Source organism: Anomalospiza imberbis, chromosome 2 (assembly GCF_031753505.1).
Source record: "Anomalospiza imberbis isolate Cuckoo-Finch-1a 21T00152 chromosome 2, ASM3175350v1, whole genome shotgun sequence".
In the NCBI taxonomy this organism is placed as follows: Eukaryota; Metazoa; Chordata; class Aves; order Passeriformes; family Viduidae; genus Anomalospiza; species Anomalospiza imberbis.
Window position 1 is genome coordinate 84,083,786 of NC_089682.1, and position 15,440 is coordinate 84,099,225.

The window sequence follows — 15,440 nt, forward strand, 5'->3', positions numbered from 1 at the left end:
CTTCATCAACTTCTTCCATTACTCACACCATACGGCAGATGTAAGATCAAAACCAAAAGTGTAAATTTCAAAAGCCTGTTGAAAATTTGAACATTTGGCTAGATTTCTTACCTTGTCACCTCCATGAAGCCCAGAGAAAATGAGTAGTCTGCGATCTTTCGAGAAGGAAACCTAAAATATCAATATGGCTCAGGATTAGGTCCAAACACTGAACTGTTTAATTCAAGAACAAACCGCATTTTACTTTGCAAATGCATCTGCCAACAGAATTAGGATATGATGAAACAAAAAATTCTCCCTGTGGTTTTGTGTATATCATCCTTGCCACTTTCATAATTAGAGGGCATAGGCTGCCATTAAAGTCAATTGCAAAGTTCCCATTGACTTCAGTAGATGTAAACCAGGCTTTAATATTATGCTTTTCAGTTTTCTTGAGGTTTAAACACCTCATAAAATAAATTTACAGATGAACTAGTAAATGTAGACTTACAAAGAAACCTCCTGAGGAGTCCCTGAAGCCATATTTTTAAATGTTGCTATTCATTCAGGTTATATCAGACAGATTAAGCGACTGTCAAACATAGCTCAAGAACAGCAAAAAGAAATGCCGCAAATATACTCCAGAAATATAATTTTTAAAATATCATTTGATACATTTGACAAAACAGAGTTAGAAGAGGGTTTTATATTATGCTACATATTTCACAACCTCAGAAAAACCTATTTATCTGCCTATCCATTTCTGTGATCAGTCAATGAAAACGTGTACCAATATACAGCAAGTTCTAAGAACCATTTCCAAATAAAACCCACTCGCATAAAAATGCAAGAAAAGCTAATTGAGAAAGAGAGAAAAAGTGTGGGAGTAGAGAGAGTCTAACTGATGAGAAGTCAGAAATACTACCATCTGGAGCTGACATTTTCTACTATAGAGCTTTGTGCCCATTGGGCATAATTTTTGGACTTGCAGACTTTCCACAAGTAAGACTCCAGTTGACTACAGTGCAAATGAATGAACTGCAGGATCTAATTAATCCTGCTGAGGTTTGAAAAACAATCTCATATGCTGCCTGAATATTTCAGTGAATTTCAGAGATTTTCAAGATAGTTTGCCCAATTCATTGATAAATATTTATTTATAAATATTTATAAGTATAAAGTAAAAATATAAATAGAAGGTGAACATTAGATGAAAAACAGATATAAGGAAGTAATAATTACCTAACCTGACTTGATGAAGGCTTTATTAGATGGAACGTCATAGATGACATTACCAAAGAAAGAGCTGTGATTGCTGGATGACATTTGCACATCATCTTGGTCCAGATACTACTGGAACAAGCAGAAATGGTCTTTTGGCAATTAACCACTGCGGAAATGTCTGCCCATTACCACACAGGATGATAGTAGAAGAGGCAAGGATACTGTCCAGCTCTCCAGAACAAACTTCAACTACCTAAACCTGGAGATCTTGGCTTTTTTTTTTTCTACCATGCCCTGTTTCAATCAGAAAATACCTTGCACCTTCTCAACAAGTGACCTAGAGTTCTGCATCCACCAGTCCTTCTCGGTGCTGCTTCATCTCCAGAGCAGATCCATGCTAGATAGAGAGATGAAGCCATGTGAGTGAAAACACAAAAGTAGAGCCAGGGTTTCCACACAAACACATGTTGGAAGCGTACTGAGGTTGCAGAGATCATTTTTTTAAATCTTAATTTTAGGATACCTGTCTATGCATCTTGAATATTATCTTAATGGGGTGTTTTGAATACACTTGTTTTTAAAAATAAAGTAATAAATAGTATTTCCACTATGTGCATCATACCTACAGAAACCCACCAACTAGGATGTTGCCTTTAGGCCTACACATACTAGTGAAGAAATGGTCAGTAAAGAGTCACAGGACCATGAACTCATTCAAACTGGGAAGGACCCTCAGGATGTTGTTTATTCCCACCCCCTGCTCAAAGAAGGACTCATTCCACCATTAGATGTGGTTGCTCAGGGTCTTGTTGAGGTTGTCCAACTCTGTGTGTGTGTTCAGGCTAGTAGCAAAGAGAAACTGTGCTGGAGTCTGGCCAACAGCATACAAACTAAAATTTGGGAGCCCTAAGATGCATTCCAGCTCAGGAGGGACTGGCTCCCTACTCCCAGTTCCACTGCAGAGCATCAGTACAGCTCAAAGTAATGCCCATGGACAGCACGATGGGTTGCCTCAGTTTTGGCCTCTGGTGCCCCCAGCCAGTGACTGTTCAGTCATCCTGTGAGGACGGTGTATGGAAAGTCTGATCGTGGGAAGGAGCTGTGCGAGGCGGAGAAGATGAAATCTCTGGAAATATTTGCTGTTAGGCTTTAGTAAACCTCTATGGGATATTTGGTAACTCTGGTTTTTTCCATGTCTTGAAACAGTCGACCAAACTTGAAAGGTTTTGTGAGGATGGCAAAAGGCACATACCTGATTCAAAGGCAGAGAAAGGCCTGTCTTTGCTCAAAACCATGGGGGGTAGATATTATTTTTTTTTAAAAGCAAAAAACTAGCCTTCTTCTTATAAATAGTTCAACCACTTTTCAATTCAAAAACTTAAAGACCTGGAGGCTGGCACTGGATAAAAATAAATTTAGCCTAAATACATTCACATCAGCAGAGCTCTGGGAAATTAAAAAAAAAAATAAACAAAATTAAATTAAAAAAAAAAAAGACTATTGAAACAGGAAGCAGTAGAAGACCTTCACAATGGCCAGAGCTGCCCATCCTACCTGTAATATTGTTTGTTAAGCACTTTGGAATCCTTAGAAACGAAGAAAATCATATCTCTGAAGCTGCTGGGCTGCATTTCTCTGCTCCCCATTTTTCTGCTGCAGTATCTTGCTGTTAATTATTGTCATTATAAACCACAGCTGGCTGGTGGGAGCACCGGTCAAGTATGTTTTCCTCTGGAACTAAACTCCAGGAAAATAAAAACTCTGAATATGCATTGCATCAGGATTAAAGACAAATTTTGAAGTTTGCTTCCAGAGAAAATGCTGGTGCATTTAAACTGTATTAATGTACAGGGGAGGCAGTGCCAAAGGACAGCAGCACTCCACAAATACAGCTGCAATTCCATGAAGTCAGAGCAAGCAGCTCCTTGCCCACAAGATGAGGTAAGTATGGATGTAGTATAACAGTCTACAGAACACAAACGGATCTTGCAGTTCTATCTGGGTTGTGAGGCCCCAAAACTGGCAGCGTTAAATACATCATACATACAGTTTTTGTATTCAGCTTGGGTTTTATTTGACAGTACTAAATTTTGACTTTTGAAAGAGTATTATTTCTATCACTATTATTATTAAGGGCTGTTTTTTCCCGAGCTTCCAGTATGCTATGTCACTAGCTGGTAAGGGATCGCTGATGGACTCTCCATCCTCTCATACACAGCAAAGTGTTTGCTACTGGTTTCAGAGGAGCAAGATTTCACCCCACAGGAAATCAAGGTTAATGTGAAATAATACTAATTTCATTCAATTAAATAGTAAAGCTCACACATTTTCAGGATCTCAGTCCACAGACATTTCCTTTTTCTGTCACAAAAATGCAGTTGGGAGGATATGTAACATAAAGTACAAAAAAAGGTGCTGTAACACAGAGTGAGACAAGGGGGCCAAAGCTGTAAATTCCTTCCATCGACATGGTAATCTGTATTTGTAAAAGGCCAATATTGAGCCGGCAGTGAAAACAGAAATTCATAACCACATCACATCATTCCACTGCCAGAAACATTCATACTAATTTCCACCATCAAACACACAGTATGATTACTTAAAAGCTTTTTTAACTTATAAAAACAAAACCCTCAAGATGGTATAACTTCTCATTTTCATATTCTGTAACATTAATATACATCAAATTGGCAACAATCTGTACCTTGTGTACAAGCCTCCTTCAGGGTCATTAACATGGAATCAATTCCTTGCAGTAAGTAAACACTTCTTTTTCTTGGGTTTTGTGTTAAAAATTGAAAATTAATCTTGCAAGTCATTTTGAGCCAGCAAAACAGGATTGACAAAGCAAGTACTGTAGTATGATATCTTTTATTAGGCCAACTTAGAGTTCAAAAGTATGCAAGCCTCCTTGACCACACACAGGTTCCTGTAAGCAGAATTCCAGGCTGGAGCCATAAAATGTATTAAACTTCTTGCTTTGTCACTACCTATATATATATATAATATATATATGTATATAATGCATATGCATACACATTTGAAATGCTTCAGAATAAACTGTTCATTGACACAGGTTTAAAATAACAACTCTGAAGGATTTCTGTGGGTTGGCATGTAATCTTGCTATGTATTACTGGGTTTAATAATTTATCAGTACACAAAACAAATCCTGCTTCTGATTTCTAATGAGGTCTAATTCCTATGAATAAAAGCCATAGTAATAATGTTAGCAAATATACATTGTTTGCTGTTTATAATAATAACAATGAGAACACACAAAAGAATACACAAAGACACAGTGCAGTGTTTCACATCAAGTATTTTACAAGGAATAATACAGAGCATCACTACCCTTGTAGTAGCTATGATACTTCAGGATGCTTTATGCAGGTAAGACCCATTCTAAATGGAAATCTCTTCTCCATAAGAATTCAAATGTTTCTAATGCTGTAATGTGCCCCAACGAGGTGTGTGCATTACCTGCTCGGCTCTGCTCTCCACCTCACAAGCACATAAGCAGACACCACCATGTTGTTGAACACCTCTCAGTCCACATGACAAACCTTTCTCTCCTGGAACAGAAGGGCCAGTGGTGGGAGCTATATACAAAGAATGTATCAAAGAAGAGTGACAGAAGCAATCCCTCTTCTTCCTTCAAGTTCTGGTGTTTCATTAGGAGTACTGTCACACCAGTAAATGGAAGCCAGTCATTGTTACAAAGACTGAAGAATTGGTGTCCCTCAAGCCATTGGGTGACCATATGTAACGGTTCATAAACATGAGTATCAATAACTGCAATAACAGTGCAATTACAATAACAGTGCAATTACAATAACAGTGACTCTAAAGCCCCCAGCTACTGCAGCTCTGCCAGCACAGGCTGGGACACTGCCTTGTGCTCTAGTTGTACATGCCTTGGGATGGGTTGGTGGGTCTGATAGCATCAAATGTGCCTCTGATAAAGTCTGCTAATTCACTCTGAACAAGCCTGAAGTCGATGCTACATTTTGTTAGATTTGATCCTGAACAACAAAGGCTGTTTAAGACCAAAGAACATCACAGATTTGTAAAAGAGCTTTGTCTGGCTACAGCAGTACGCTCACAAAGGATCAACATTTTGATCCTTCTGCTGGTGAACTGGGTCATGGGAAAAATATTTGTAAGTAGATATACTGATTAATAAGAAATCTGAAACCGCCTTTAGAATAAATTTAAGATGTGGCCTCAGTGTTAGCCCATCCACCTGAAAATAATATGGAGGATTAGACATGAAAGCTAGAACATCATTTATCCCTGAGCTGAGATAATGGCTACTAAAAATGTGAATTTCATTGACATATGATTTAGAGAACATGATGACAGATGCTCAAACATGGCTCCATTAAAAATAAAAGCAACATACTTAAATCTCATGAGGAGACATTTTTTCTTATTGGTAGAAAATGCATGTCAAGACCTTTAGAAACTTAGGAACCACATAACGAGAAAATAACAAAGAATCAGCACTCATAAGTGTCTGGCTGAAGTTCCCACTAAACGGGCTTTGATAGATCATTTTTTCCTGACAACAAAGGCACCGGAGGGATTGGCTGGATTCTAGTTTTCCACTACAACTTATGATGAAAAATACTTCCTGTGGCCAAATGAAAAGACAAGGAGAACACTTTCTCCCTGAACATGTGGGTTTGTTTGCACTTCTAGAGTGAATGTAGTCCAGGGATATCACCCAAGCACATCAATACCATCAGGGCCAAAGGGGAAGATGTAGTTATAAAAGTGTCCCAAATATTGGGACATTGTGTTCTTTGAAGATGAGAGTTTTATCAATGACTGAGAAGATACTGAAAATCTAGAAATTAAAATGAGTATTCTTTTTCTTCTGAGAGTTCAAACTCCACTGCCAGCTGTAATGCACTCCCTCAGTGTTCGGTGTCAATGAGGGTGACTCAAAGGCTCGCCCAGAGCTGTCGCCCTCTTCTCTGTGGGCCTCAGTGACAGCTGACTGCTGCTACAGCACTGGTCTTCTGGAAACACTGGTCTTGAGTGCAGCTGATGATAGTGGGTGGCCTCAGTCCTCTCATTAATGGGACACAAGAAGAGAGAAACAGACACTTCTAACGTCGTTCTTCCCACCAAAAAGGAAATGTCAAAAATAGGTAAGATGGATAATTCCCCAGAAATACCCACTCCTCTCCTAAGGTGATGCACTTAAATACAAAAATTCATGTTGCAGACATCTACAAGTAGATTAGAAAAATCCCGCCTCAGACATCTGCATTTCAGAAGAGGAAAACATTGGAGCCTTATGGCACAAATGCACCTAAGAGGTGATATTATCATTGTAGTCGTACACATTACAAAGACTAAAATTTTGAGTCCCAAGTCTTCTCTGGGCATTCACAAAGAATGTCAAACTGCACATTTGACAGGAATGTGGCCTGTTTCTCAAGAGGAGAATATAAATCATGTCCATCATGTCATACACCTTTCACATATAGCTTAAAGCCTGAGAATTTCATAAAGTTGACTATTAAAGGAAATTGTACATATATTAACTACTATTTTAGTTATTTGACAACAAACTCAGAAAAATACCTATGACAAAAAATATAGTAACTATGAATTACAGTAATAATAAACTATCCCGAATTAATATATCCAAATAAACACTAGGACTTTGCCAAGGAAAAATAAACTAAAGATAGTGAAGTTTGGGGCTCCTTTTTACCTTTGGATAGAGTCCTTGTAGAGAAGATATACATACTGTGATTTAATAGACTCAAAGAAAAATAAGCTTTTAATCTTGCTCTATAACAAGATTCCTCCATAATATTTTCATAATTAAAAACTAGGAGTAGGCAGGTGAGAGGCAGAGCTGTTCCATGTGAACAAAGAGATGAGAAAGAAAGGCGTAATTGGGGCTCCTACTTCCAGTTCCTACAGCTCAAGCTATAAAATTGCTGTAATGCCTTTCTAAGAGAGCTTTATGATGTTTTTTCATAGGAACAGGCTACCCAGAGAAGTAGTGCAGTCACCATCACTGGAAGTGCTCAAAAAATAACTGGAAGTGGTACTTCATTATATGGTTTAGTGGACATGGTGATATTAGATCTAATGTTGGACTTAATCTTGCCAGTCTTTCGCAGCCTTAATGGTTCTGTGATCTATGATTATATGACTACAAAGAGCATTTAGACGCTCAGGTCACTTGTGGACATCTACATTAACCCAAAAGGTAAACATCTAACACCTTTCCCATGCCTCGCAACTCTCATTGGCAGATAGGTGAATATTCCAGACTTAGTGATGAATGAAATTGCCCTAAAAAAAAAAAGAAAATAGAAATGGTCTTAAAATAGGAGACAATTCTATTGAGACAAAAATAAAATTCTGCATTTGGGCAGCCCTTGAAGGATATTGGGCTAAGGAACAATTCAGAGAAAAAAATTAATAAACTGAAGATTAAACAACAGTGTCAATTGGTTTAAAAAACAAAACAGTCATAATATGATGGGATGTACATCCGACAAGGTATATGAAGGGATTCTTCATTCTGTTTGTCACAGGTTATACTGCATCTAGGAATGCATGAGGAAAGATGGAAAATAAAAGTAAAGCTACAAGAACAGCTGAAGGTCAAGAAAAATAAGTTATCCTCAATCATTTTCAAATCAAGATCCAGAAAAGGTAGCAATGGTCTTAATTTTCAGCAAAATAGACTCAGGCTGCAGATCAGGCTTGTATGTGTAATTTGCACATTTCAAAAAGGACAGTTTTCTAAAATTATTAAATACTGGATTTAACTACCTTGAGAGGTTCTGCAATCTCCATCCTTGAAGGTCTTGGAAAGCAGGTTAGTCAAATATCTGTTACATAGAACATGGGATATTTAATGTGACTTGATCAGATGGAAGGTGTAGATGACCTAATATCTGCTCTAGCACTGCTTTCTGTAATTCTGTGATAACAAGTCACTTTAGAGACTTGTCTTTGACTGCAACACTGTGTTATACCCAGGATTAGAATATTCTGTCTTCTCTCATTCTTTTAAATAACACCAGCCAGTAATATTGGCCTATTCTTCAGACAAAAAAAAATCTCTTTAGTCTGATCTCCCTGTCATGAGCAGGGGCTTCTTTTACTAGATCAAGTTGCTCAAAGACCCATGTAACATGACCTTGAACACTTCCAATGATGGTGCATCCACAGCTTTTAAGGGAAACCTGTTCCAGTATCTCACCACCTTTAGTAAAAAATTTCTTCTTTTTGTCTCATCTCAACCTGTCCTCTGTCAGTTTAAAACCATTGCCCCTTTTCCTTGCCACTACAGTCCCTCTGTGTTTCTTAGAAAATCTCTTTCTATACTGACAGGCCAAAATAAGGTCTATCCAGAGCATTCTCTTATCCAGACTGAACAACCCCACATCTCTCAGTCTTTCCTCATAACAGAGGTTTTCCATCCCTCTGATCTTTTTTGTGACCCTCCTCTGGACTCACTCTAACAGTTCTTGTCCTGTACTGGGGAGTTCAGAAGTGGTTGGTAACTGCCAGCATCCTCCTTTTACCACTTTAAAACTGAAGATGATGTTTCCCTTTTTTCACCCGCTGGTGACCTCACAGGATTGCCATAACTTATCAATAATGTTGAAAAGCAGTTTGGCAACTACATCAATCAATTTCCTCAGGACTCTGAGATACACCTTATCAGGTCCCACAAGCTTGTGTTCAGGTTCCTCAAGTGGTTAGGAACCCACTCTTCTCTTACAGTGGGAGGGACTTTGCTGCCCCAGTCCCTGTCTTGGGGTTTTGAGAGATGTGGGAAAGAACATTACCACTGGAAACAGAGCCAAAAAAAAACCAGAGTAACTGCACCTTCTCCATGTCATCTGTCATTAGTCTTCCTATTTATCAGGGCAGAGGCTGGTGGTGTAACCCTTGCAAATTTAAATAAGTGCACAACTACAAAATTGTTGAATCTTTAAATATAAACTGAGAAATTTCATCATTGCTATGTCTTAAAAAAATCACACTCATATTTACAGCCACATCAATTGCATAGCACAATAAAAATATTACGTAGCAGATACAAAACTGAGCATGCAATGTCATGCAGTACTTTTGCACCTTTTTAGGTTCCCTGTAAAATCCATGAAATAAAGACAACAAAGAAACTCTGAAGACTTTGTCATATATAAAAATCACTTTCATTTTCTTCAGCAACTTTCCTGCAGAATAATATTATCACCGACCCAGAAACACAACCTCATTCTTTGACCTTTTCAAAACAGGTGGGTTGGGGGATCACCATGAAAACTGTAATTTCTTAATCTTCTAACACAACTGTTAAAACCCTGTGCCTTCTCAGAAACATGCTGTCCATTTGCACTGAGTGAAGGCAATTTTCTGGCATTATATTTTAATGACTTTATTCCCAGGGCTGAAAAATTACTTTGTAATTTGTTCTAGATGGTCCAAGCATACATCCACCATTTCTGTGAGGTCTTATGGCAATAATACATTGCCTTCCAACAAAGTGATGTTTGGGAGGAGAAGTATGAACGTGGAAATTATTTTAAAGCCAAGTGTTCTTTTACATTTGTGGATTCATCTGCCTATGCTTCTTCATTCCTGAAATTAATTATCATGTTACTGTTATCTGTTTCTTAGGAGTTCTTACAAAATTTTAGAATTTAATTGAATTCCCCAGTTCAGTTTCAGGACGAACATTCTTATTTGCATTACAGAAGACATCAGAGGATTTCACACAGAAATGGTGTCCCATGCTCAGCATACAGCTGTAAATGGATACATAAAATGTCTCTTCTCTGTGCCTTGGCAAAACCACCTTAAAAACTGCTGTTCAGCATTTTGGTTGTTTATATACCAGGCTTAAAAAAATAGAAAACATGCTACCAACTCTTAATACTGTGACCCTATTTATTTTTAAAGTTATCAGATCTATTAGACTACAATAAAAATCTAATATCATTATCTTGCTTCTATAACCCCTCAAGTAGCAATGTAGAAGCCAGTGGCTCTGGGACAGGCAGTGTCCTCTAGAACTCCACCAGTCTCATTTGCTACTCAGATCCACAGACACTGTAGCACTCGCAGTTTATTTCTGTTAGCAGATCAAAGGCACACTCAGGATTTGTCTAGACAAGGCACTTTGAGAAAACTAATCTGAATCAACCAAACAAAGTGAACTATATGTTGGATTTACACTCTAAGTATCTGCACAGGTGTTTATTACTATTCAGTAAATCTTCTTTATAAATCTATTGAGATTAACTTCCATGTCTCATAGATAATTCAGTGGCAGTTTCTTAACAGGAACTCCCTAATGTAAGCCATAAGGCCATCCTCTTTCTTAAGACTTTTTCAGCCAGGAATGACTCGATCTAAACCTGCAGTTCTTAACCAGGCAACAAGAGGAATGATGGCAGCTATGACAGAAGTGTTCTGTTAAACTGACTAGAAGTATTTGGTATTATAATCAGATCATTTAGATATTCTATCTTTAAATAGTGCCCTGTTGCTATCAAGCTTTCCTAAAATTCTAACTAATGGCACATTCCAAATGTGGAGATGTTGCCCCTCTTTCCATAAGAATTGAGAGAACAGAAGTGATTTGTTATGCACCTGACACAAAAAAAAAAAAAAAAAAAAAACCAAAAAAAAAAAAACAAACTCATAACTTAACATTAGACATACAAAATACATATGTCTACATCTTACCTGTTAGATCATGCTCTGCACAATTGGGTATTTATGGGTGCATCTCCTCTTTAAAATAGACTAGATGAGTTATATAGTCAAAGTACCTACTTCTCTCTACTGACTGTAAAGAAGTGTAATGTGACATGGTACACACTGTCTATCTCCAAACTACATTAATGTGTATCAAGTTTTCCCTAATATTTCTTTCATCTTGGCATGCCCTGCTAACCATGATCAAGTTAATGACTGCAGGTGTCAGATCTCTGGCTGCAAGCTGTATCTCCCCTTCTCCTTTTCAGGTCATCTTCTGTGCATTTTCATTTTATATTTGAATATCATGAAATACCTGAATATCTGAAAGTCATATTTCAATGTTGGTGGGGTTTTTTTTGTTCCAATAATTCAACTGTTTTGCTACAAATAGCATCTGAATGTTACTTGTCATGAGCACTGGTGTTTTAAGGAACCATGCTCACCTGTAGAAAAGACAGATGGAAAATGCTCAAGGGCATTGTCTCACAAGAGATTGCTCTAGCAGTCCCACTGCTGAGACTGTGACAGCACAGTAACCCTGGCAGATATACTTCAGCCTGTGAGCCCCACTTCTCCAGTCTGATTTCAGGCAGGCTGGTGCATCCCCTTGAAGGCCCAGCCTGCACTTGAGGCCACAGTTTGAAAACTGGTGCTCCAGGCCTCATAAAGGCTTGAATTAAGCATATACAGCATTTTCTGGATAAGACTAGGTGGAATCCAGTTTCCTTCTGTGGCAGGATAACAGATGGGAGAAGCAGGAGGTGTCATATCTTGACTGTTTTTGACACTGACATGTATTATTTCTCTACCTCAGACACAGAAACACAGTTTAGAGGAAACTAATATGGGATGAGTACAAAATGGCTGGGAAATCATTCACTAGAAGTATTTATCAGTGGTTAGTTATTGAAACGGAAGCATATATAGAGTGGAATTCCTCAGGAATCCATGCTAAATTTGGGGCTTATCAATATTTCCATTAACAACCTGAATGAAGAAAGATAAAATATGCTTATTCATTACTGCAGATAATCCCATAGAGACTGCCAGCTCACTGGAAAATAGGACTGAAATTCATATTATCTTGACAAGTTGGAGAAATAGTCTTAAAAATAGTTGGCAAACTTACGTAAGGACATATGGAAAGTCCTGCACTTTCACACCACACAATAAAGTCTAGGCAAGAAGTGGTAAGACAGCAGCCCCATAGAAAGGAGTTAGGAGAGCACAGCCAGAGTTTAACCAACTGTGCTGTTTCAATAAAAAAAAAAAAATTTAAAAGAGTAAACCCCACAGTGGGATAGTAAGAGTAAAGAGTAAGATAGCCTTGGGAGACTTGAACTGGGGCAAGGTCCTAGATGAAATACCGAGTCTAATTTGAGACACAGTGAAATAGAAATTGCACAGAGTTCAGAAAGGAGAGAGAATTGTGAGAGGTAAAAAAAATCCAGCACACCAGTGAAGAAAATGCAAAAGGACTGGCACGGTTTAGTCCACAGATGACTGCAGAAGACGCGCCAAGAAAACACTTCCAGCAGGAGGGGTGGTTAAACACTGGCATAGATTGCATGAGGAGTGCGTAAAACCTCCATCCGTGGAACAGTCTAGACAAATGGAAAAGACAAAGGGTAGCAGATTATCAGGGCATAGGGAGAGGTTCAATGATCTCTGGGTTCCCTTTTACCTCAATTTTCTAGGATGCAATCATTCTGCATCTTCTAAACTTTTTGCTGAGTGCAGTTGTGTTTAGAGTAATTGCGCAAAGACCAGCATTTCTCATTCAGCATCCTTGGAGCTGAATGAACCTGAGCTTTTTACTTGTTATAAATTCAGTAAGTTCGCTACTGCTCAGAGTTCACTGCACTAAAGCTAAGGCAGTTAGACAGCCTGCTTTTATAATGCTTTCAGTGAATAAATTTGCACAGCTGCTACCTAGAGTCTACATTATTGCTCAGCACCACTTTGTTAATTTGGAATCCAGATCTGGTGACTGATTTAGGAAAACAGTTCAGCTAATCCCTAGTGAATAGAAATCCTCAGCCTAAGATTGTACGGCTCACCAGATTCCCACACGTGCAAAAGCAGCAGCTGCCTTGCAAAGGGAAGTTAAAATATCAAGCACAAACTTTAGGGGGTTTTCATATGACATGCTTATTTTCCTTCCTCAGAGACCTAGGGTTCCAAAAGGAAGGAGTAGAGACAATCACAAACTTTCCCAGTAGATGACTTTCATAGTAAGGTGGAAAGTGCATGTATGTGTTCCAGAGAGTTCTGAGAGGGCAATGATCCTGGCAGGACAACATTCAGGGCTAGTGTTAAATAAATTCTGCTAATTAGCCTATTGTTGTTTCTTCAATCAGCCAATACAACTAGTGTGCATAGCCATGTGATATTAATAGCCCATATATTTTAAACTGTCTTCATGTAATTGCCTTCTGCATGATAAAACGTATTCAGGTAGAGTACTGTGAATTACAGTTCCTTGGTGAGAGTTTCTGGGATAGAATTCATTGTTATGAGAAGGTTCCTGTGCATCCTTCATGCCTGATAGGAATCCCTTGACTGACCCAAAATCTGTTGAGTTTTGGGAGACAGCATAAGACCCATTACTTCACTCAAACTTGGTATGAGGTAGGCAAGCAGCTAGGATGTGGAGATAGGCCAATCAGTCAGACTTATGTTATGTACCATACCTGTTCCTGCAGTAGCCATCCAAATTTAGAAATAAATGAAAAAATATAATAAAACCAACTATTTAAATTACAAAAATGGAAATTCATTTCTTCCTCAAAATTATTGTTCTAAAGATATAATAACTGCTCTCAGATAAGTCCTTCTGAGTGGCACTGCATTAGTGAATGGTTCTGCTGCAGCTGGAACTAGCTTCTATTAAGCACAAAATTTCCACCTACCCATATTCAGGAGAATGTCCCCCATATATGATTCTCTCTATTCTCATATTTATAATACAAGCTTTGAGAACATTATGTAAGTTGTCTAGCTATATATTGATTTATATATACCCCTGGATATCTCAAACACATGCCTCCCTTTTCTCATTCTTGCTGTGCTCTTGCACTGATTTTTTTTTCACTTTCCCCCCATACTTTCTTCCACTATTTCTGAGATTTTTTTCCTTCCAAATTAAGATGTATGGAATTAACCTTAGAAGCTCCTTTTCGACAGACTTATGCTTCTCTCCTGTTCTCAAGAGCAAAGAGATTTACTGATGAAATACTCTCACCTGCCAATTACAAAATGGAGCTCAGTGCAGTGCAGTGCAGTGCAGGCCACTAGAGCAGAAGAGCTGAAGTCTGTTCATTAGAAGTAGGATATTCTTGTCCAGGGTTATTTTCTGGCAATGCGAGATCTCTGATGTAATGCCTAAGGAAAAAAATGAGAATTTTTTCTCAGAATCCCAGAATCTAAAGCTATTCAGATACTTACCTCCTACTGCCCAGCAAAAAATATTTAAATAGGAGTCAGATGCCCAAGGACCCCAGATGACCTTTGGGGATCCAGGCCTATGGCTCCATCTGAGCTACCCAAGCACCAAACAATTCAAGATGTTCTCAGGTGAATAAGAGTCTCATGTGGAAAACTTAACTAAAGTTTCTGACATAAATATACTTCTGGGAAGTGAACTAAATGTTGCTGGTCTGTTTTCTGAGATCTGTATTACAGATAGCCAATGGGTACCAGAAACGGTTGTGTGTAAACCATGTGTTAATTGTGTTAACTTACAGTTTTTGTAGTGTCACACATTGCTGAGCCACTTACTTGACCTGTAAAAAAAAAAGAGCAATAAAAAAAAAAAGCCAAGCCATATTTACTAAAATTATGTAACTATTTGATTAGCAAATACTTTCTGAATATCATTTTAGATTTACAAGACTTCCTTTTCATATAACATCTTAAAAGTTTTACCTTTAGCCAGATACTGACAGATCAGGGATCTGGCATCTAAGGTAGGATACACGCTTCCAAATCAAGTGCTTCAGTTTGCTGAGCAATACATGAGAAAATCTAGACTCTCAGAAGAGTGATAAATATACAGTTGCACATTAAACCATGAAGAGTCGGGTAATACAACAGGCCAGACATGTGAAGCCGCTGAAATCTCATTTCTCTCTGGAGTTTGCATACCTTCGAGTAACAATTCAAAACTAGTTTGAATTCTAGACCAGCACTTAGCATCATCCTGAAGCACTGAGCATTGCTAGTATGGGTGAGCACTTCAGCAGGAGCAGTACTATTACATTTGCACATTGCAAATCTCCAAAGCCACAAGCACATGCATTTCATCACCCAAGTACTTTCATTTCTATCTAAGCAGATATACATTAGAGATACTGAAGGTTTCTTCATACATTAGTCACTTGATACACTAATCATTTTGGTTACTCTTCATTCAGTTCACTCTAGAACACTTATTAATTTATGACTGAGAAGTAATGTTAATTAATATATTAAAAGGAGGA

The 15,440-nt window shown here is 38.1% G+C and overlaps 1 long non-coding RNA gene across 1 annotated transcript in view; it reads right to left on the bottom strand.

The window, feature by feature from the left end:
* Positions 1–15,440, bottom strand: part of LOC137469422 (uncharacterized) — a 75,105-nt gene that overhangs the window by 11,512 nt on the left and 48,153 nt on the right. The window contains exons 7-11 of the long non-coding RNA XR_010996492.1: positions 14,704–14,744; positions 14,204–14,343; positions 12,416–12,563; positions 1,227–1,600; positions 112–257 (exon numbers count right to left, since the gene is read on the bottom strand). This is a non-coding gene — a long non-coding RNA (uncharacterized lncRNA). The remainder of the gene's footprint in view (positions 1–111; positions 258–1,226; positions 1,601–12,415; positions 12,564–14,203; positions 14,344–14,703; positions 14,745–15,440) is intronic.